This window comes from Tachypleus tridentatus, chromosome 12 (assembly GCF_004210375.1).
Source record: "Tachypleus tridentatus isolate NWPU-2018 chromosome 12, ASM421037v1, whole genome shotgun sequence".
Lineage (NCBI taxonomy): Eukaryota > Metazoa > Arthropoda > Merostomata > Xiphosura > Limulidae > Tachypleus > Tachypleus tridentatus.
The window spans coordinates 132,622,226-132,646,646 of NC_134836.1; positions in this window are offsets into that span (position 1 = coordinate 132,622,226).

Sequence of the window (24,421 nt, forward strand, 5' to 3'; positions counted from 1 at the left end):
AATACAGCACAGAGATAGTTACTTTTATCCTATCAATACAGCACAGAGATAGTTACTTTTATCCTATCAATACAGCACAGAGATAGTTACTTTTATCCTATCAATACAGCACAGAGATAGTTACTTTTATCCTATCAATACAGCACAGAGATAGTTACTTTTATCCTATCAATACAGCACAGAGATAGTTACTTTTATCCTATCAATACAGCACAGAGATAGTTACTTTTATCCTATCAATACAGCACAGAGATAGTTACTTTTATCCTATCAATACAGCACAGAGATAGTTACTTTTATCCTATCAATACAGCACAGAGATAGTTACTTTTATCCTATCAATACAGCACAGAGATAGTTACTTTTATCCTATCAATACAGCACAGAGATAGTTACTTTTATCCTATCAATACAGCACAGAGATAGTTACTTTTATCCTATCAATACAGCACAGAGATAGTTACTTTTATCCTATCAATACAGCACAGAGATAGTTACTTTTATCCTATCAATACAGCACAGAGATAGTTACTTTTATCCTATCAATACAGCACAGAGATAGTTACTTTTATCCTATCAATACAGCACAGAGATAGTTACTTTTATCCTATCAATACAGCACAGAGATAGTTACTTTTATCCTATCAATACAGCACAGAGATAGTTACTTTTATCCTATCAATACAGCACAGAGATAGTTACTTTTATCCTATCAATACAGCACAGAGATAGTTACTTTTATCCTATCAATACAGCACAGAGATAGTTACTTTTATCCTATCAATACAGCACAGAGATAGTTACTTTTATCCTATCAATACAGCACAGAGATAGTTACTTTTATCCTATCAATACAGCACAGAGATAGTTACTTTTATCCTATCAATACAGCACAGAGATAGTTACTTTTATCCTATCAATACAGCACAGAGATAGTTACTTTTATCCTATCAATACAGCACAGAGATAGTTACTTTTATCCTATCAATACAGCACAGAGATAGTTACTTTTATCCTATCAATACAGCACAGAGATAGTTACTTTTATCCTATCAATACAGCACAGAGATAGTTACTTTTATCCTATCAATACAGCACAGAGATAGTTACTTTTATCCTATCAATACAGCACAGAGATAGTTACTTTTATCCTATCAATACAGCACAGAGATAGTTACTTTTATCCTATCAATACAGCACAGAGATAGTTACTTTTATCCTATCAATACAGCACAGAGATAGTTACTTTTATCCTATCAATACAGCACAGAGATAGTTACTTTTATCCTATCAATACAGCACAGAGATAGTTACTTTTATCCTATCAATACAGCACAGAGATAGTTACTTTTATCCTATCAATACAGCACAGAGATAGTTACTTTTATCCTATCAATACAGCACAGAGATAGTTACTTTTATCCTATCAATACAGCACAGAGATAGTTACTTTTATCCTATCAATACAGCACAGAGATAGTTACTTTTATCCTATCAATACAGCACAGAGATAGTTACTTTTATCCTATCAATACAGCACAGAGATAGTTACTTTTATCCTATCAATACAGCACAGAGATAGTTACTTTTATCCTATCAATACAGCACAGAGATAGTTACTTTTATCCTATCAATACAGCACAGAGATAGTTACTTTTATCCTATCAATACAGCACAGAGATAGTTACTTTTATCCTATCAATACAGCACAGAGATAGTTACTTTTATCCTATCAATACAGCACAGAGATAGTTACTTTTATCCTATCAATACAGCACAGAGATAGTTACTTTTATCCTATCAATACAGCACAGAGATAGTTACTTTTATCCTATCAATACAGCACAGAGATAGTTACTTTTATCCTATCAATACAGCACAGAGATAGTTACTTTTATCCTATCAATACAGCACAGAGATAGTTACTTTTATCCTATCAATACAGCACAGAGATAGTTACTTTTATCCTATCAATACAGCACAGAGATAGTTACTTTTATCCTATCAATACAGCACAGAGATAGTTACTTTTATCCTATCAATACAGCACAGAGATAGTTACTTTTATCCTATCAATACAGCACAGAGATAGTTACTTTTATCCTATCAATACAGCACAGAGATAGTTACTTTTATCCTATCAATACAGCACAGAGATAGTTACTTTTATCCTATCAATACAGCACAGAGATAGTTACTTTTATCCTATCAATACAGCACAGAGATAGTTACTTTTATCCTATCAATACAGCACAGAGATAGTTACTTTTATCCTATCAATACAGCACAGAGATAGTTACTTTTATCCTATCAATACAGCACAGAGATAGTTACTTTTATCCTATCAATACAGCACAGAGATAGTTACTTTTATCCTATCAATACAGCACAGAGATAGTTACTTTTATCCTATCAATACAGCACAGAGATAGTTACTTTTATCCTATCAATACAGCACAGAGATAGTTACTTTTATCCTATCAATACAGCACAGAGATAGTTACTTTTATCCTATCAATACAGCACAGAGATAGTTACTTTTATCCTATCAATACAGCACAGAGATAGTTACTTTTATCCTATCAATACAGCACAGAGATAGTTACTTTTATCCTATCAATACAGCACAGAGATAGTTACTTTTATCCTATCAATACAGCACAGAGATAGTTACTTTTATCCTATCAATACAGCACAGAGATAGTTACTTTTATCCTATCAATACAGCACAGATAGTTACTTTTATCCTATCAATACAGCACAGAGATAGTTACTTTTATCCTATCAATACAGCACAGAGATAGTTACTTTTATCCTATCAAAACAGTAGAGAGGTAGTTACTTTTATCCTATCAATACAGCACAGAGATAGTTACTTTTATCCTATCAATACAGCACAGAGCACAGAGATAGTTACTTTTATCCTATCAATACAGCACAGAGATAGTTACTTTTATCCTATCAATACAGCACAGAGATAGTTACTTTTATCCTATCAATACAGCACAGAGATAGTTACTTTTATCCTATCAATACAGCACAGAGATAGTTACTTTTATCCTATCAATACAGCACAGAGATAGTTACTTTTATCCTATCAATACAGCACAGAGATAGTTACTTTTATCCTATCAATACAGCACAGAGATAGTTACTTTTATCCTATCAATACAGCACAGAGATAGTTACTTTTATCCTATCAATACAGCACAGAGATAGTTACTTTTATCCTATCAATACAGCACAGAGATAGTTACTTTTATCCTATCAATACAGCACAGAGATATTACTTTTATCCTATCAATACAGTTAGTTACTTTTATCCTATCAATACAGCACAGAGATAGTTACTTTTATCCTATCAATACAGCACAGAGATAGTTACTTTTATCCTATCAATACAGCACAGAGATAGTTACTTTTATCCTATCAATACAGCACAGAGATAGTTACTTTTATCCTATCAATACAGCACAGAGATAGTTACTTTTATCCTATCAATACAGCACAGAGATAGTTACTTTTATCCTATCAATACAGCACAGAGATAGTTACTTTTATCCTATCAATACAGCACAGAGATAGTTACTTTTATCCTATCAATACAGCACAGAGATAGTTACTTTTATCCTATCAATACAGCACAGAGATAGTTACTTTTATCCTATCAATACAGCACAGAGATAGTTACTTTTATCCTATCAATACAGCACAGAGATAGTTACTTTTATCCTATCAATACAGCACAGAGATAGTTACTTTTATCCTATCAATACAGCACAGAGATAGTTACTTTTATCCTATCAATACAGCACAGAGATAGTTACTTTTATCCTATCAATACAGCACAGAGATAGTTACTTTTATCCTATCAATACAGCACAGAGATAGTTACTTTTATCCTATCAATACAGCACAGAGATAGTTACTTTTATCCTATCAATACAGCACAGAGATAGTTACTTTTATCCTATCAATACAGCACAGAGATAGTTACTTTTATCCTATCAATACAGCACAGAGATAGTTACTTTTATCCTATCAATACAGCACAGAGATAGTTACTTTTATCCTATCAATACAGCACAGAGATAGTTACTTTTATCCTATCAATACAGCACAGAGATAGTTACTTTTATCCTATCAATACAGCACAGAGATAGTTACTTTTATCCTATCAATACAGCACAGAGATAGTTACTTTTATCCTATCAATACAGCACAGAGATAGTTACTTTTATCCTATCAATACAGCACAGAGATAGTTACTTTTATCCTATCAATACAGCACAGAGATAGTTACTTTTATCCTATCAATACAGCACAGAGATAGTTACTTTTATCCTATCAATACAGCACAGAGATAGTTACTTTTATCCTATCAATACAGCACAGAGATAGTTACTTTTATCCTATCAATACAGCACAGAGATAGTTACTTTTATCCTATCAATACAGCACAGAGATAGTTACTTTTATCCTATCAATACAGCACAGAGATAGTTACTTTTATCCTATCAATACAGCACAGAGATAGTTACTTTTATCCTATCAATACAGCACAGAGATAGTTACTTTTATCCTATCAATACAGCACAGAGATAGTTACTTTTATCCTATCAATACAGCACAGAGATAGTTACTTTTATCCTATCAATACAGCACAGAGATAGTTACTTTTATCCTATCAATACAGCACAGAGATAGTTACTTTTATCCTATCAATACAGCACAGAGATAGTTACTTTTATCCTATCAATACAGCACAGAGATAGTTACTTTTATCCTATCAATACAGCACAGAGATAGTTACTTTTATCCTATCAATACAGCACAGAGATAGTTACTTTTATCCTATCAATACAGCACAGAGATAGTTACTTTTATCCTATCAATACAGCACAGAGATAGTTACTTTTATCCTATCAATACAGCACAGAGATAGTTACTTTTATCCTATCAATACAGCACAGAGATAGTTACTTTTATCCTATCAATACAGCACAGAGATAGTTACTTTTATCCTATCAATACAGCACAGAGATAGTTACTTTTATCCTATCAATACAGCACAGAGATAGTTACTTTTATCCTATCAATACAGCACAGAGATAGTTACTTTTATCCTATCAATACAGCACAGAGATAGTTACTTTTATCCTATCAATACAGCACAGAGATAGTTACTTTTATCCTATCAATACAGCACAGAGATAGTTACTTTTATCCTATCAATACAACAGAGATAGTTACTTTTATCCTATCAATACAGCACAGAGATAGTTACTTTTATCCTATCAATACAGCACAGAGATAGTTACTTTTATCCTATCAATACAGCACAGAGATAGTTACTTTTATCCTATCAATACAGCACAGAGATAGTTACTTTTATCCTATCAATACAGCACAGAGATAGTTACTTTTATCCTATCAATACAGCACAGAGATAGTTACTTTTATCCTATCAATACAGCACAGCTACTTTTATCCTATCAATACAGCACAGAGATAATTACTCTTATACTATCAATACAGCACAGAGATAGTTACTTTTATCCTATCAATACAGCACAGAGATAGTTACGTTTATCCTATCAATACAGCACAGAGATAGTTACTTTTATCCTATCAATACAGCACAGAGATAGTTACTTTTATCCTATCAATACAGCACAGAGATAGTTACTTTTATCCTATCAATACAGCACAGAGATAGTTACTTTTATCCTATCAATACAGCACAGAGATAGTTACTTTTATCCTATCAATACAGCACAGAGATAGTTACTTTTATCCTATCAATACAGCACAGAGATAGTTACTTTTATCCTATCAATACAGCACAGAGATAGTTACTTTTATCCTATCAATACAGCACAGAGATAGTTACTTTTATCCTATCAATACAGCACAGAGATAGTTACTTTTATCCTATCAATACAGCACAGAGATAGTTACTTTTATCCTATCAATACAGCACAGAGATAGTTACTTTTATCCTATCAATACAGCACAGAGATAGTTACTTTTATCCTATCAATACAGCACAGAGATAGTTACTTTTATCCTATCAATACAGCACAGATAGTTACTTTTATCCTATCAATACAGCACAGAGATAGTTACATCCTATCAATACAGCACAGAGATAGTTACTTTTATCCTATCAATACAGCACAGAGATAGTTACTTTTATCCTATCAATACAGCACAGAGATAGTTACTTTTATCCTATCAATACAGCACAGAGATAGTTACTTTTATCCTATCAATACAGCACAGAGATAGTTACTTTTATCCTATCAATACAGCACAGAGATAGTTACTTTTATCCTATCAATACAGCACAGAGATAGTTACTTTTATCCTATCAATACAGCACAGAGATAGTTACTTTTATCCTATCAATACAGCACAGAGATAGTTACTTTTATCCTATCAATACAGCACAGAGATAGTTACTTTTATCCTATCAATACAGCACAGAGATAGTTACTTTTATCCTATCAATACAGCACAGAGATAGTTACTTTTATCCTATCAATACAGCACAGAGATAGTTACTTTTATCCTATCAATACAGCACAGAGATAGTTACTTTTATCCTATCAATACAGCACAGAGATAGTTACTTTTATCCTATCAATACAGCACAGATAGTTACTTTTATCCTATCAATACAGCACAGAGATAGTTACTTTTATCCTATCAATACAGCACAGAGATAGTTACTTTTATCCTATCAATACAGCACAGAGATAGTTACTTTTATCCTATCAATACAGCACAGAGATAGTTACTTTTATCCTATCAATACAGCACAGAGATAGTTACTTTTATCCTATCAATACAGCACAGAGATAGTTACTTTTATCCTATCAATACAGCACAGAGATAGTTACTTTTATCCTATCAATACAGCACAGAGATAGTTACTTTTATCCTATCAATACAGCACAGAGATAGTTACTTTTATCCTATCAATACAGCACAGAGATAGTTACTTTTATCCTATCAATACAGCACAGAGATAGTTACTTTTATCCTATCAATACAGCACAGAGATAGTTACTTTTATCCTATCAATACAGCACAGAGATAGTTACTTTTATCCTATCAATACAGCACAGAGATAGTTACTTTTATCCTATCAATACAGCACAGAGATAGTTACTTTTATCCTATCAATACAGCACAGAGATAGTTACTTTTATCCTATCAATACAGCACAGAGATAGTTACTTTTATCCTATCAATACAGCACAGAGATAGTTACTTTTATCCTATCAATACAGCACAGAGATAGTTACTTTTATCCTATCAATACAGCACAGAGATAGTTACTTTTATCCTATCAATACAGCACAGAGATAGTTACTTTTATCCTATCAATACAGCACAGAGATAGTTACTTTTATCCTATCAATACAGCACAGAGATAGTTACTTTTATCCTATCAATACAGCACAGAGATAGTTACTTTTATCCTATCAATACAGCACAGAGATAGTTACTTTTATCCTATCAATACAGCACAGAGATAGTTACTTTTATCCTATCAATACAGCACAGAGATAGTTACTTTTATCCTATCAATACAGCACAGAGATAGTTACTTTTATCCTATCAATACAGCACAGAGATAGTTACTTTTATCCTATCAATACAGCACAGAGATAGTTACTTTTATCCTATCAATACAGCACAGAGATAGTTACTTTTATCCTATCAATACAGCACAGAGATAGTTACTTTTATCCTATCAATACAGCACAGAGATAGTTACTTTTATCCTATCAATACAGCACAGAGATAGTTACTTTTATCCTATCAATACAGCACAGAGATAGTTACTTTTATCCTATCAATACAGCACAGAGATAGTTACTTTTATCCTATCAATACAGCACAGAGATAGTTACTTTTATCCTATCAATACAGCACAGAGATAGTTACTTTTATCCTATCAATACAGCACAGAGATAGTTACTTTTATCCTATCAATACAGCACAGAGATAGTTACTTTTATCCTATCAATACAGCACAGAGATAGTTACTTTTATCCTATCAATACAGCACAGAGATAGTTACTTTTATCCTATCAATACAGCACAGAGATAGTTACTTTTATCCTATCAATACAGCACAGAGATAGTTACTTTTATCCTATCAATACAGCACAGAGATAGTTACTTTTATCCTATCAATACAGCACAGAGATAGTTACTTTTATCCTATCAATACAGCACAGAGATAGTTACTTTTATCCTATCAATACAGCACAGAGATAGTTACTTTTATCCTATCAATACAGCACAGAGATAGTTACTTTTATCCTATCAATACAGCACAGAGATAGTTACTTTTATCCTATCAATACAGCACAGAGATAGTTACTTTTATCCTATCAATACAGCACAGAGATAGTTACTTTTATCCTATCAATACAGCACAGAGATAGTTACTTTTATCCTATCAATACAGCACAGAGATAGTTACTTTTATCCTATCAATACAGCACAGAGATAGTTACTTTTATCCTATCAATACAGTACAGAGATAGTTACTTTTATCCTATCAATACAGCACAGAGATAGTTACTTTTATCCTATCAATACAGCACAGAGATAGTTACTTTTATCCTATCAATACAGCACAGAGATAGTTACTTTTATCCTATCAATACAGCACAGAGATAGTTACTTTTATCCTATCAATACAGCACAGAGATAGTTACTTTTATCCTATCAATACAGCACAGAGATAGTTACTTTTATCCTATCAATACAGCACAGAGATAGTTACTTTTATCCTATCAATACAGCACAGAGATAGTTACTTTTATCCTATCAATACAGCACAGAGATAGTTACTTTTATCCTATCAATACAGCACAGAGATAGTTACTTTTATCCTATCAATACAGCACAGAGATAGTTACTTTTATCCTATCAATACAGCACAGAGATAGTTACTTTTATCCTATCAATACAGCACAGAGATAGTTACTTTTATCCTATCAATACAGCACAGAGATAGTTACTTTTATCCTATCAATACAGCACAGAGATAGTTACTTTTATCCTATCAATACAGCACAGAGATAGTTACTTTTATCCTATCAATACAGCACAGAGATAGTTACTTTTATCCTATCAATACAGCACAGAGATAGTTACTTTTATCCTATCAATACAGCACAGAGATAGTTACTTTTATCCTATCAATACAGCACAGAGATAGTTACTTTTATCCTATCAATACAGCACAGAGATAGTTACTTTTATCCTATCAATACAGCACAGAGATAGTTACTTTTATCCTATCAATACAGCACAGAGATAGTTACTTTTATCCTATCAATACAGCACAGAGATAGTTACTTTTATCCTATCAATACAGCACAGAGATAGTTACTTTTATCCTATCAATACAGCACAGAGATAGTTACTTTTATCCTATCAATACAGCACAGAGATAGTTACTTTTATCCTATCAATACAGCACAGAGATAGTTACTTTTATCCTATCAATACAGCACAGAGATAGTTACTTTTATCCTATCAATACAGCACAGAGATAGTTACTTTTATCCTATCAATACAGCACAGAGATAGTTACTTTTATCCTATCAATACAGCACAGAGATAGTTACTTTTATCCTATCAATACAGCACAGAGATAGTTACTTTTATCCTATCAATACAGCACAGAGATAGTTACTTTTATCCTATCAATACAGCACAGAGATAGTTACTTTTATCCTATCAATACAGCACAGAGATAGTTACTTTTATCCTATCAATACAGCACAGAGATAGTTACTTTTATCCTATCAATACAGCACAGAGATAGTTACTTTTATCCTATCAATACAGCACAGAGATAGTTACTTTTATCCTATCAATACAGCACAGAGATAGTTACTTTTATCCTATCAATACAGCACAGAGATAGTTACTTTTATCCTATCAATACAGCACAGAGATAGTTACTTTTATCCTATCAATACAGCACAGAGATAGTTACTTTTATCCTATCAATACAGCACAGAGATAGTTACTTTTATCCTATCAATACAGCACAGAGATAGTTACTTTTATCCTATCAATACAGCACAGAGATAGTTACTTTTATCCTATCAATACAGCACAGAGATAGTTACTTTTATCCTATCAATACAGCACAGAGATAGTTACTTTTATCCTATCAATACAGCACAGAGATAGTTACTTTTATCCTATCAATACAGCACAGAGATAGTTACTTTTATCCTATCAATACAGCACAGAGATAGTTACTTTTATCCTATCAATACAGCACAGAGATAGTTACTTTTATCCTATCAATACAGCACAGAGATAGTTACTTTTATCCTATCAATACAGCACAGAGATAGTTACTTTTATCCTATCAATACAGCACAGAGATAGTTACTTTTATCCTATCAATACAGCACAGAGATAGTTACTTTTATCCTATCAATACAGCACAGAGATAGTTACTTTTATCCTATCAATACAGCACAGAGATAGTTACTTTTATCCTATCAATACAGCACAGAGATAGTTACTTTTATCCTATCAATACAGCACAGAGATAGTTACTTTTATCCTATCAATACAGCACAGAGATAGTTACTTTTATCCTATCAATACAGCACAGAGATAGTTACTTTTATCCTATCAATACAGCACAGAGATAGTTACTTTTATCCTATCAATACAGCACAGAGATAGTTACTTTTATCCTATCAATACAGCACAGAGATAGTTACTTTTATCCTATCAATACAGCACAGAGATAGTTACTTTTATCCTATCAATACAGCACAGAGATAGTTACTTTTATCCTATCAATACAGCACAGAGATAGTTACTTTTATCCTATCAATACAGCACAGAGATAGTTACTTTTATCCTATCAATACAGCACAGAGATAGTTACTTTTATCCTATCAATACAGCACAGAGATAGTTACTTTTATCCTATCAATACAGCACAGAGATAGTTACTTTTATCCTATCAATACAGCACAGAGATAGTTACTTTTATCCTATCAATACAGCACAGAGATAGTTACTTTTATCCTATCAATACAGCACAGAGATAGTTACTTTTATCCTATCAATACAGCACAGAGATAGTTACTTTTATCCTATCAATACAGCACAGAGATAGTTACTTTTATCCTATCAATACAGCACAGAGATAGTTACTTTTATCCTATCAATACAGCACAGAGATAGTTACTTTTATCCTATCAATACAGCACAGAGATAGTTACTTTTATCCTATCAATACAGCACAGAGATAGTTACTTTTATCCTATCAATACAGCACAGAGATAGTTACTTTTATCCTATCAATACAGCACAGAGATAGTTACTTTTATCCTATCAATACAGCACAGAGATAGTTACTTTTATCCTATCAATACAGCACAGAGATAGTTACTTTTATCCTATCAATACAGCACAGAGATAGTTACTTTTATCCTATCAATACAGCACAGAGATAGTTACTTTTATCCTATCAATACAGCACAGAGATAGTTACTTTTATCCTATCAATACAGCACAGAGATAGTTACTTTTATCCTATCAATACAGCACAGAGATAGTTACTTTTATCCTATCAATACAGCACAGAGATAGTTACTTTTATCCTATCAATACAGCACAGAGATAGTTACTTTTATCCTATCAATACAGCACAGAGATAGTTACTTTTATCCTATCAATACAGCACAGAGATAGTTACTTTTATCCTATCAATACAGCACAGAGATAGTTACTTTTATCCTATCAATACAGCACAGAGATAGTTACTTTTATCCTATCAATACAGCACAGAGATAGTTACTTTTATCCTATCAATACAGCACAGAGATAGTTACTTTTATCCTATCAATACAGCACAGAGATAGTTACTTTTATCCTATCAATACAGCACAGAGATAGTTACTTTTATCCTATCAATACAGCACAGAGATAGTTACTTTTATCCTATCAATACAGCACAGAGATAGTTACTTTTATCCTATCAATACAGCACAGAGATAGTTACTTTTATCCTATCAATACAGCACAGAGATAGTTACTTTTATCCTATCAATACAGCACAGAGATAGTTACTTTTATCCTATCAATACAGCACAGAGATAGTTACTTTTATCCTATCAATACAGCACAGAGATAGTTACTTTTATCCTATCAATACAGCACAGAGATAGTTACTTTTATCCTATCAATACAGCACAGAGATAGTTACTTTTATCCTATCAATACAGCACAGAGATAGTTACTTTTATCCTATCAATACAGCACAGAGATAGTTACTTTTATCCTATCAATACAGCACAGAGATAGTTACTTTTATCCTATCAATACAGCACAGAGATAGTTACTTTTATCCTATCAATACAGCACAGAGATAGTTACTTTTATCCTATCAATACAGCACAGAGATAGTTACTTTTATCCTATCAATACAGCACAGAGATAGTTACTTTTATCCTATCAATACAGCACAGAGATAGTTACTTTTATCCTATCAATACAGCACAGAGATAGTTACTTTTATCCTATCAATACAGCACAGAGATAGTTACTTTTATCCTATCAATACAGCACAGAGATAGTTACTTTTATCCTATCAATACAGCACAGAGATATTACTTTTATCCTATCAATACAGCACAGAGATAGTTACTTTTATCCTATCAATACAGAGACAGAATACAGCACAGTTACTTTTATCCTATCAATACAGCACAGAGATAGTTACTTTTATCCTATCAATACAGCACAGAGATAGTTACTTTTATCCTATCAATACAGCACAGAGATAGTTACTTTTATCCTATCAATACAGCACAGAGATAGTTACTTTTATCCTATCAATACAGCACAGAGATAGTTACTTTTATCCTATCAATACAGCACAGAGATAGTTACTTTTATCCTATCAATACAGCTTTTATCAGATCAATAGTTACTTACTTTATCCTATCAATACAGCACAGAGATAGTTACTTTTATCCTATCAATACAGCACAGAGATAGTTACTTTTATCCTATCAATACAGCACAGAGATAGTTACTTTTATCCTATCAATACAGCACAGAGATAGTTACTTTTATCCTATCAATACAGCACAGAGATAGTTACTTTTATCCTATCAATACAGCACAGAGATAGTTACTTTTATCCTACCAATACAGCACAGAGATAGTTACTTTTATCCTATCAATACAGCACAGATAGTTACTTTTATCCTATCAATACAGCACAGAGATAGTTACTTTTATCCTATCAATACAGCACAGAGATAGTTACTTTTATCCTATCAATACAGAACAGAGATAGTTACTTTTATCCTATCAATACAGCACAGAGATAGTTACTTTTATCCTATCAATACAGCACAGAGATAGTTACTTTTATCCTATCAATACAGCACAGAGATAGTTACTTTTATCCTATCAATACAGCACAGAGATAGTTACTTTTATCCTATCAATACAGCACAGAGATAGTTACTTTTATCCTATCAATACAGCACAGAGATAGTTACTTTTATCCTATCAATACAGCACAGAGATAGTTACTTTTATCCTATCAATACAGCACAGAGATAGTTACTTTTATCCTATCAATACAGCACAGAGATAGTTACTTTTATCCTATCAATACAGCACAGAGATAGTTACTTTTATCCTATCAATACAGCACAGAGATAGTTACTTTTATCCTATCAATACAGCACAGAGATAGTTACTTTTATCCTATCAATACAGCACAGAGATAGTTACTTTTATCCTATCAATACAGCACAGAGATAGTTACTTTTATCCTATCAATACAGCACAGAGATAGTTACTTTTATCCTATCAATACAGCACAGAGATAGTTACTTTTATCCTATCAATACAGCACAGAGATAGTTACTTTTATCCTATCAATACAGCACAGAGATAGTTACTTTTATCCTATCAATACAGCACAGAGATAGTTACTTTTATCCTATCAATACAGCACAGAGATAGTTACTTTTATCCTATCAATACAGCACAGAGATAGTTACTTTTATCCTATCAATACAGCACAGAGATAGTTACTTTTATCCTATCAATACAGCACAGAGATAGTTACTTTTATCCTATCAATACAGCACAGAGATAGTTACTTTTATCCTATCAATACAGCACAGAGATAGTTACTTTTATCCTATCAATACAGCACAGAGATAGTTACTTTTATCCTATCAATACAGCACAGAGATAGTTACTTTTATCCTATCAATACAGCACAGAGATAGTTACTTTTATCCTATCAATACAGCACAGAGATAGTTACTTTTATCCTATCAATACAGCACAGAGATAGTTACTTTTATCCTATCAATACAGCACAGAGATAGTTACTTTTATCCTATCAATACAGCACAGAGATAGTTACTTTTATCCTATCAATACAGCACAGAGATAGTTACTTTTATCCTATCAATACAGCACAGAGATAGTTACTTTTATCCTATCAATACAGCACAGAGATAGTTACTTTTATCCTATCAATACAGCACAGAGATAGTTACTTTTATCCTATCAATACAGCACAGAGATAGTTACTTTTATCCTATCAATACAGCACAGAGATAGTTACTTTTATCCTATCAATACAGCACAGAGATAGTTACTTTTATCCTATCAATACAGCACAGAGATAGTTACTTTTATCCTATCAATACAGCACAGAGATAGTTACTTTTATCCTATCAATACAGCACAGAGATAGTTACTTTTATCCTATCAATACAGCACAGAGATAGTTACTTTTATCCTATCAATACAGCACAGAGATAGTTACTTTTATCCTATCAATACAGCACAGAGATAGTTACTTTTATCCTATCAATACAGCACAGAGATAGTTACTTTTATCCTATCAATACAGCACAGAGATAGTTACTTTTATCCTATCAATACAGCACAGATAGTTACTTTTATCCTATCAATACAGCACAGAGATAGTTACTTTTATCCTATCAATACAGCACAGAGATAGTTACTTTTATCCTATCAATACAGCACAGAGATAGTTACTTTTATCCTATCAATACAGCACAGAGATAGTTACTTTTATCCTATCAATACAGCACAGAGATAGTTACTTTTATCCTATCAATACAGCACAGAGATAGTTACTTTTATCCTATCAATACAGCACAGAGATAGTTACTTTTATCCTATCAATACAGCACAGAGATAGTTACTTTTATCCTATCAATACAGCACAGAGATAGTTACTTTTATCCTATCAATACAGCACAGAGATAGTTACTTTTATCCTATCAATACAGCACAGAGATAGTTACTTTTATCCTATCAATACAGCACAGAGATAGTTACTTTTATCCTATCAATACAGCACAGAGATAGTTACTTTTATCCTATCAATACAGCACAGAGATAGTTACTTTTATCCTATCAATACAGCACAGAGATAGTTACTTTTATCCTATCAATACAGTAGAGAGGTAGTTACTTTGGTCCTATCAATACAGCACAGATACTTTTATCCTATCAATACAGCACAGAGATAGTTACTTTTATCCTATCAATACAGCACAGAGATAGTTACTTTTATCCTATCAATACAGCACAGAGATAGTTACTTTTATCCTATCAATACAGCACAGAGATAGTTACTTTTATCCTATCAATACAGCACAGAGATAGTTACTTTTATCCTATCAATACAGCACAGAGATAGTTACTTTTATCCTATCAATACAGCACAGAGATAGTTACTTTTATCCTATCAATACAGCACAGAGATAGTTACTTTTATCCTATCAATACAGCACAGAGATAGTTACTTTTATCCTATCAATACAGCACAGAGATAGTTACTTTTATCCTATCAATACAGCACAGAGATAGTTACTTTTATCCTATCAATACAGCACAGAGATAGTTACTTTTATCCTATCAATACAGCACAGAGATAGTTACTTTTATCCTATCAATACAGCACAGAGATAGTTACTTTTATCCTATCAATACAGCACAGAGACAGTTACTTTTATCCTATCAATACAGCACAGATAATTACTTTTATCCTATCAATACAGCACAGAGATAGTTACTTTTATCCTATCAATACAGCACAGAGATAGTTACTTTTATCCTATCAATACAGCACAGAGATAGTTACTTTTATCCTATCAATACAGCACAGAGATAGTTACTTTTATCCTATCAATACAGCACAGAGATAGTTACTTTTATCCTATCAATACAGCACAGAGATAGTTACTTTTATCCTATCAATACAGCACAGAGATAGTTACTTTTATCCTATCAATACAGCACAGAGATAGTTACTTTTATCCTATCAATACAGCACAGAGATAGTTACTTTTATCCTATCAATACAGCACAGAGATAGTTACTTTTATCCTATCAATACAGCACAGAGATAGTTACTTTTATCCTATCAATACAGCACAGAGATAGTTACTTTTATCCTATCAATACAGCACAGAGATAGTTACTTTTATCCTATCAATACAGCACAGAGATAGTTACTTTTATCCTATCAATACAGCACAGAGATAGTTACTTTTATCCTATCAATACAGCACAGAGATAGTTACTTTTATCCTATCAATACAGCACAGAGATAGTTACTTTTATCCTATCAATACAGCACAGAGATAGTTACTTTTATCCTATCAATACAGCACAGAGATAGTTACTTTTATCCTATCAATACAGCACAGAGATAGTTACTTTTATCCTATCAATACAGCACAGAGATAGTTACTTTTATCCTATCAATACAGCACAGAGATAGTTACTTTTATCCTATCAATACAGCACAGAGATAGTTACTTTTATCCTATCAATACAGCACAGAGATAGTTACTTTTATCCTATCAATACAGCACAGAGATAGTTACTTTTATCCTATCAATACAGCACAGAGATAGTTACTTTTATCCTATCAATACAGCACAGAGATAGTTACTTTTATCCTATCAATACAGCACAGAGATAGTTACTTTTATCCTATCAATACAGCACAGAGATAGTTACTTTTATCCTATCAATACAGCACAGAGATAGTTACTTTTATCCTATCAATACAGCACAGAGATAGTTACTTTTATCCTATCAATACAGCACAGAGATAGTTACTTTTATCCTATCAATACAGCACAGAGATAGTTACTTTTATCCTATCAATACAGCACAGAGATAGTTACTTTTATCCTATCAATACAGCACAGAGATAGTTACTTTTATCCTATCAATACAGCACAGAGATAGTTACTTTTATCCTATCAATACAGCACAGAGATAGTTACTTTTATCCTATCAATACAGCACAGAGATAGTTACTTTTATCCTATCAATACAGCACAGAGATAGTTACTTTTATCCTATCAATACAGCACAGAGATAGTTACTTTTATCCTATCAATACAGCACAGAGATAGTTACTTTTATCCTATCAATACAGCACAGAGATAGTTACTTTTATCCTATCAATACAGCACAGAGATAGTTACTTTTATCCTATCAATACAGCACAGAGATAGTTACTTTTATCCTATCAATACAGCACATACAGCACAGAGATAGTTACTTTTATCCTATCAATACAGCACAGAGATAGTTACTTTTATCCTATCAATACAGCACAGAGATAGTTACTTTTATCCTATCAATACAGCACAGAGATAGTTACTTTTATCCTATCAATACAGCACAGAGATAGTTACTTTTATCCTATCAATACAGCACAGAGATAGTTACTTTTATCCTATCAATACAGCACAGAGATAGTTACTTTTATCCTATCAATACAGCACAGAGATAGTTACTTTTATCCTATCAATACAGCACAGAGATAGTTACTTTTATCCTATCAATACAGCACAGAGATAGTTACTTTTATCCTATCAATACAGCACAGAGATAGTTACTTTTATCCTATCAATACAGCACAGAGATAGTTACTTTTATCCTATCAATACAGCACAGAGATAGTTACTTTTATCCTATCAATACAGCACAGAGATAGTTACTTTTATCCTATCAATACAGCACAGAGATAGTTACTTTTATCCTATCAATACAGCACAGAGATAGTTACTTTTATCCTATCAATACAGCACAGAGATAGTTACTTTTATCCTATCAATACAGCACAGAGATAGTTACTTTTATCCTATCAATACAGCACAGAGATAGTTACTTTTATCCTATCAATACAGCACAGAGATAGTTACTTTTATCCTATCAATACAGCACAGAGATAGTTACTTTTATCCTATCAATACAGCACAGAGATAGTTACTTTTATCCTATCAATACAGCACAGAGATAGTTACTTTTATCCTATCAATACAGCACAGAGATAGTTACTTTTATCCTATCAATACAGCACAGAGATAGTTACTTTTATCCTATCAATACAGCACAGAGATAGTTACTTTTATCCTATCAATACAGCACAGAGATAGTTACTTTTATCCTATCAATACAGCACAGAGATAGTTACTTTTATCCTATCAATACAGCACAGAGATAGTTACTTTTATCCTATCAATACAGCACAGATAGTTACTTTTATCCTATCAATACAGCACAGAGATAGTTACTTTTATCCTATCAATACAGCACAGAGATAGTTACTTTTATCCTATCAATACAGCACAGAGATAGTTACTTTTATCCTATCAATACAGCACAGAGATAGTTACTTTTATCCTATCAATACAGCACAGAGATAGTTACTTTTATCCTATCAATACAGCACAGAGATAGTTACTTTTATCCTATCAATACAGCACAGAGATAGTTACTTTTATCCTATCAATACAGCATCAATACAGAGATAGTTACTTTTATCCTATCAATACAGCACAGAGATAGTTACTTTTATCCTATCAATACAGATAGAGATTACTTTTATCCTATCAATACAGCACAGAGATAGTTACTTTTATCCTATCAATACAGCACAGATAGTTACTTTTATCCTATCAATACAGCACAGAGATAGTTACTTTTATCCTATCAATACAGCACAGAGATAGTTACTTTTATCCTATCAATACAGCACAGAGATAGTTACTTTTATCCTATCAATACAGCACAGAGATAGTTACTTTTATCCTATCAATACAGCACAGAGATAGTTACTTTTATCCTATCAATACAGCACAGAGATAGTTACTTTTATCCTATCAATACAGCACAGAGATAGTTACTTTTATCCTATCAATACAGCACAGAGATAGTTACTTTTATCCTATCAATACAGCACAGAGATAGTTACTTTTATCCTATCAATACAGCACAGAGATAGTTACTTTTATCCTATCAATACAGCACAGAGATAGTTACTTTTATCCTATCAATACAGCACAGAGATAGTTACTTTTATCCTATCAATACAGCACAGAGATAGTTACTTTTATCCTATCAATACAGCACAGAGATAGTTACTTTTATCCTATCAATACAGCACAGAGATAGTTACTTTTATCCTATCAATACAGCACAGAGATAGTTACTTTTATCCTATCAATACAGCACAGAGATAGTTACTTTTATCCTATCAATACAGCACAGAGATAGTTACTTTTATCCTATCAATACAGCACAGAGATAGTTACTTTTATCCTATCAATACAGCACAGAGATAGTTACTTTTATCCTATCAATACAGCACAGAGATAGTTACTTTTATCCTATCAATACAGCACAGAGATAGTTACTTTTATCCTATCAATACAGCACAGAGATAGTTACTTTTATCCTATCAATACAGCACAGAGATAGTTACTTTTATCCTATCAATACAGCACAGAGATAGTTACTTTTATCCTATCAATACAGCACAGAGATAGTTACTTTTATCCTATCAATACAGCACAGAGATAGTTTTATCCTATCAATACAGCACAGAGATAGTTACTTTTATCCTATCAATACAGCACAGAGATAGTTACTTTTATCCTATCAATACAGCACAGAGATAGTTACTTTTATCCTATCAATACAGCACAGAGATAGTTACTTTTATCCTATCAATACAGCACAGAGATAGTTACTTTTATCCTATCAATACAGCACAGAGATAGTTACTTTTATCCTATCAATACAGCACAGAGATAGTTACTTTTATCCTATCAATACAGCACAGAGATAGTTACTTTTATCCTATCAATACAGCACAGAGATAGTTACTTTTATCCTATCAATACAGCACAGAGATAGTTACTTTTATCCTATCAATACAGCACAGAGATAGTTACTTTTATCCTATCAATACAGCACAGAGATAGTTACTTTTATCCTATCAATACAGCACAGAGATAGTTACTTTTATCCTATCAATACAGCACAGAGATAGTTACTTTTATCCTATCAATACAGCACAGAGATAGTTACTTTTATCCTATCAATACAGCACAGAGATAGTTACTTTTATCCTATCAATACAGCACAGAGATAGTTACTTTTATCCTATCAATACAGCACAGAGATAGTTACTTTTATCCTATCAATACAGCACAGAGATAGTTACTTTTATCCTATCAATACAGCACAGAGATAGTTACTTTTATCCTATCAATACAGCACAGAGATAGTTACTTTTATCCTATCAATACAGCACAGAGATAGTTACTTTTATCCTATCAATACAGCACAGAGATAGTTACTTTTATCCTATCAATACAGCACAGAGATAGTTACTTTTATCCTATCAATACAGCACAGAGATAGTTACTTTTATCCTATCAATACAGCACAGAGATAGTTACTTTTATCCTATCAATACAGCACAGAGATAGTTACTTTTATCCTATCAATACAGCACAGAGATAGTTACTTTTATCCTATCAATACAGCACAGAGATAGTTACTTTTATCCTATCAATACAGCACAGAGATAGTTACTTTTATCCTATCAATACAGCACAGAGATAGTTACTTTTATCCTATCAATACAGCACAGAGATAGTTACTTTTATCCTATCAATACAGCACAGAGATAGTTACTTTTATCCTATCAATACAGCACAGAGATAGTTACTTTTATCCTATCAATACAGCACAGAGATAGTTACTTTTATCCTATCAATACAGCACAGAGATAGTTACTTTTATCCTATCAATACAGCACAGAGATAGTTACTTTTATCCTATCAATATCACAGAGATAGTTACTTTTATCCTATCAATACAGCACAGAGATAGTTACTTTTATCCTATCAATACAGCACAGAGATAGTTACTTTTATCCTATCAATACAGCACAGAGATAGTTACTTTTATCCTATCAATACAGCACAGAGATAGTTACTTTTATCCTATCAATACAGCACAGAGATAGTTACTTTTATCCTATCAATACAGCACAGAGATAGTTACTTTTATCCTATCAATACAGCACAGAGATAGTTACTTTTATCCTATCAATACAGCACAGAGATAGTTACTTTTATCCTATCAATACAGCACAGAGATTACTTTTATCCTTCAATACAGCACAGAGATAGTTACTTTTATCCTATCAATACAGCACAGAGATAGTTACTTTTATCCTATCAATACAGCACAGAGATAGTTACTTTTATCCTATCAATACAGCACAGAGATAGTTACTTTTATCCTATCAATACAGCACAGAGATAGTTACTTTTATCCTATCAATACAGCACAGAGATAGTTACTTTTATCCTATCAATACAGCACAGAGATAGTTACTTTTATCCTATCAATACAGCACAGAGATAGTTACTTTTATCCTATCAATACAGCACAGAGATAGTTACTTTTATCCTATCAATACAGCACAGAGATAGTTACTTTTATCCTATCAATACAGCACAGAGATAGTTACTTTTATCCTATCAATACAGCACAGAGATAGTTACTTTTATCCTATCAATACAGCACAGAGATAGTTACTTTTATCCTATCAATACAGCACAGAGATAGTTACTTTTATCCTATCAATACAGCACAGAGATAGTTACTTTTATCCTATCAATACAGCACAGAGATAGTTACTTTTATCCTATCAATACAGCACAGAGATAGTTACTTTTATCCTATCAATACAGCACAGAGATAGTTACTTTTATCCTATCAATACAGCACAGAGATAGTTACTTTTATCCTATCAATACAGCACAGAGATAGTTACTTTTATCCTATCAATACAGCACAGAGATAGTTACTTTTATCCTATCAATACAGCACAGAGATAGTTACTTTTATCCTATCAATACAGCACAGAGATAGTTACTTTTATCCTATCAATACAGCACAGAGATAGTTACTTTTATCCTATCAATACAGCACAGAGATAGTTACTTTTATCCTATCAATACAGCACAGAGATAGTTACTTTTATCCTATCAATACAGCACAGAGATAGTTACTTTTATCCTATCAATACAGCACAGAGATAGTTACTTTTATCCTATCAATACAGCACAGAGATAGTTACTTTCCTATCAATACAGCACAGAGATAGTTACTTTTATCAATACAGTACAGAGATAGTTACTTTTATCCTATCAATACAGCACAGAGATAGTTACTTTTATCCTATCAATACAGCACAGAGATAGTTACTTTTATCCTATCAATACAGCACAGAGATAGTTACTTTTATCCTATCAATACAGCACAGAGATAGTTACTTTTATCCTATCAATACAGCACAGAGATAGTTACTTTTATCCTATCAATACAGCACAGAGATAGTTACTTTTATCCTATCAATACAGCACAGAGATAGTTACTTTTATCCTATCAATACAGCACAGAGATAGTTACTTTTATCCTATCAATACAGCACAGAGATAGTTACTTTTATCCTATCAATACAGCACAGAGATAGTTACTTTTATCCTATCAATACAGCACAGAGATAGTTACTTTTATCCTATCAATACAGCACAGAGATAGTTACTTTTATCCTATCAATACAGCACAGAGATAGTTACTTTTATCCTATCAATACAGCACAGAGATAGTTACTTTTATCCTATCAATACAGCACAGAGATAGTTACTTTTATCCTATCAATACAGCACAGAGATAGTTACTTTTATCCTATCAATACAGCACAGATAGTTACTTTTATCCTATCAATACAGCACAGAGATAGTTACTTTTATCCTATCAATACAGCACAGAGATAGTTACTTTTATCCTATCAATACAGCACAGAGATAGTTACTTTTATCCTATCAATACAGCACAGAGATAGTTACTTTTATCCTATCAATACAGCACAGAGATAGTTACTTTTATCCTATCAATACAGCACAGAGATAGTTACTTTTATCCTATCAATACAGCACAGAGATAGTTACTTTTATCCTATCAATACAGCACAGAGATAGTTACTTTTATCCTATCAATACAGCACAGAGATAGTTACTTTTATCCTATCAATACAGCACAGAGATAGTTACTTTTATCCTATCAATACAGCACAGAGATAGTTACTTTTATCCTATCAATACAGCACAGAGATAGTTACTTTTATCCTATCAATACAGCACAGAGACAGAGATAGTTACTTTTATCCTATCAATACAGCACAGAGATAGTTACTTTTATCCTATCAATACAGCACAGAGATAGTTACTTTTATCCTATCAATACAGCACAGAGATAGTTACTTTTATCCTATCAATACAGCACAGATAGTTACTTTTATCCTATCAATACAGCACAGAGATAGTTACTTTTATCCTATCAATACAGCACAGAGATAGTTACTTTTATCCTATCAATACAGCACAGAGATAGTTACTTTTATCCTATCAATACAGCACAGAGATAGTTACTTTTATCCTATCAATACAGCACAGAGATAGTTACTTTTATCCTATCAATACAGCACAGAGATAGTTACTTTTATCCTATCAATACAGCACAGAGATAGTTACTTTTATCCTATCAATACAGCACAGAGATAGTTACTTTTATCCTATCAATACAGCACAGAGATAGTTACTTTTATCCTATCAATACAGCACAGAGATAGTTACTTTTATCCTATCAATACAGCACAGAGATAGTTACTTTTATCCTATCAATACAGCACAGAGATAGTTACTTTTATCCTATCAATACAGCACAGAGATAGTTACTTTTATCCTATCAATACAGCACAGAGATAGTTACTTTTATCCTATCAATACAGCACAGAGATAGTTACTTTTATCCTATCAATACAGCACAGAGATAGTTACTTTTATCCTATCAATACAGCACAGAGATAGTTACTTTTATCCTATCAATACAGCACAGAGATAGTTACTTTTATCCTATCAATACAGCACAGAGATAGTTACTTTTATCCTAT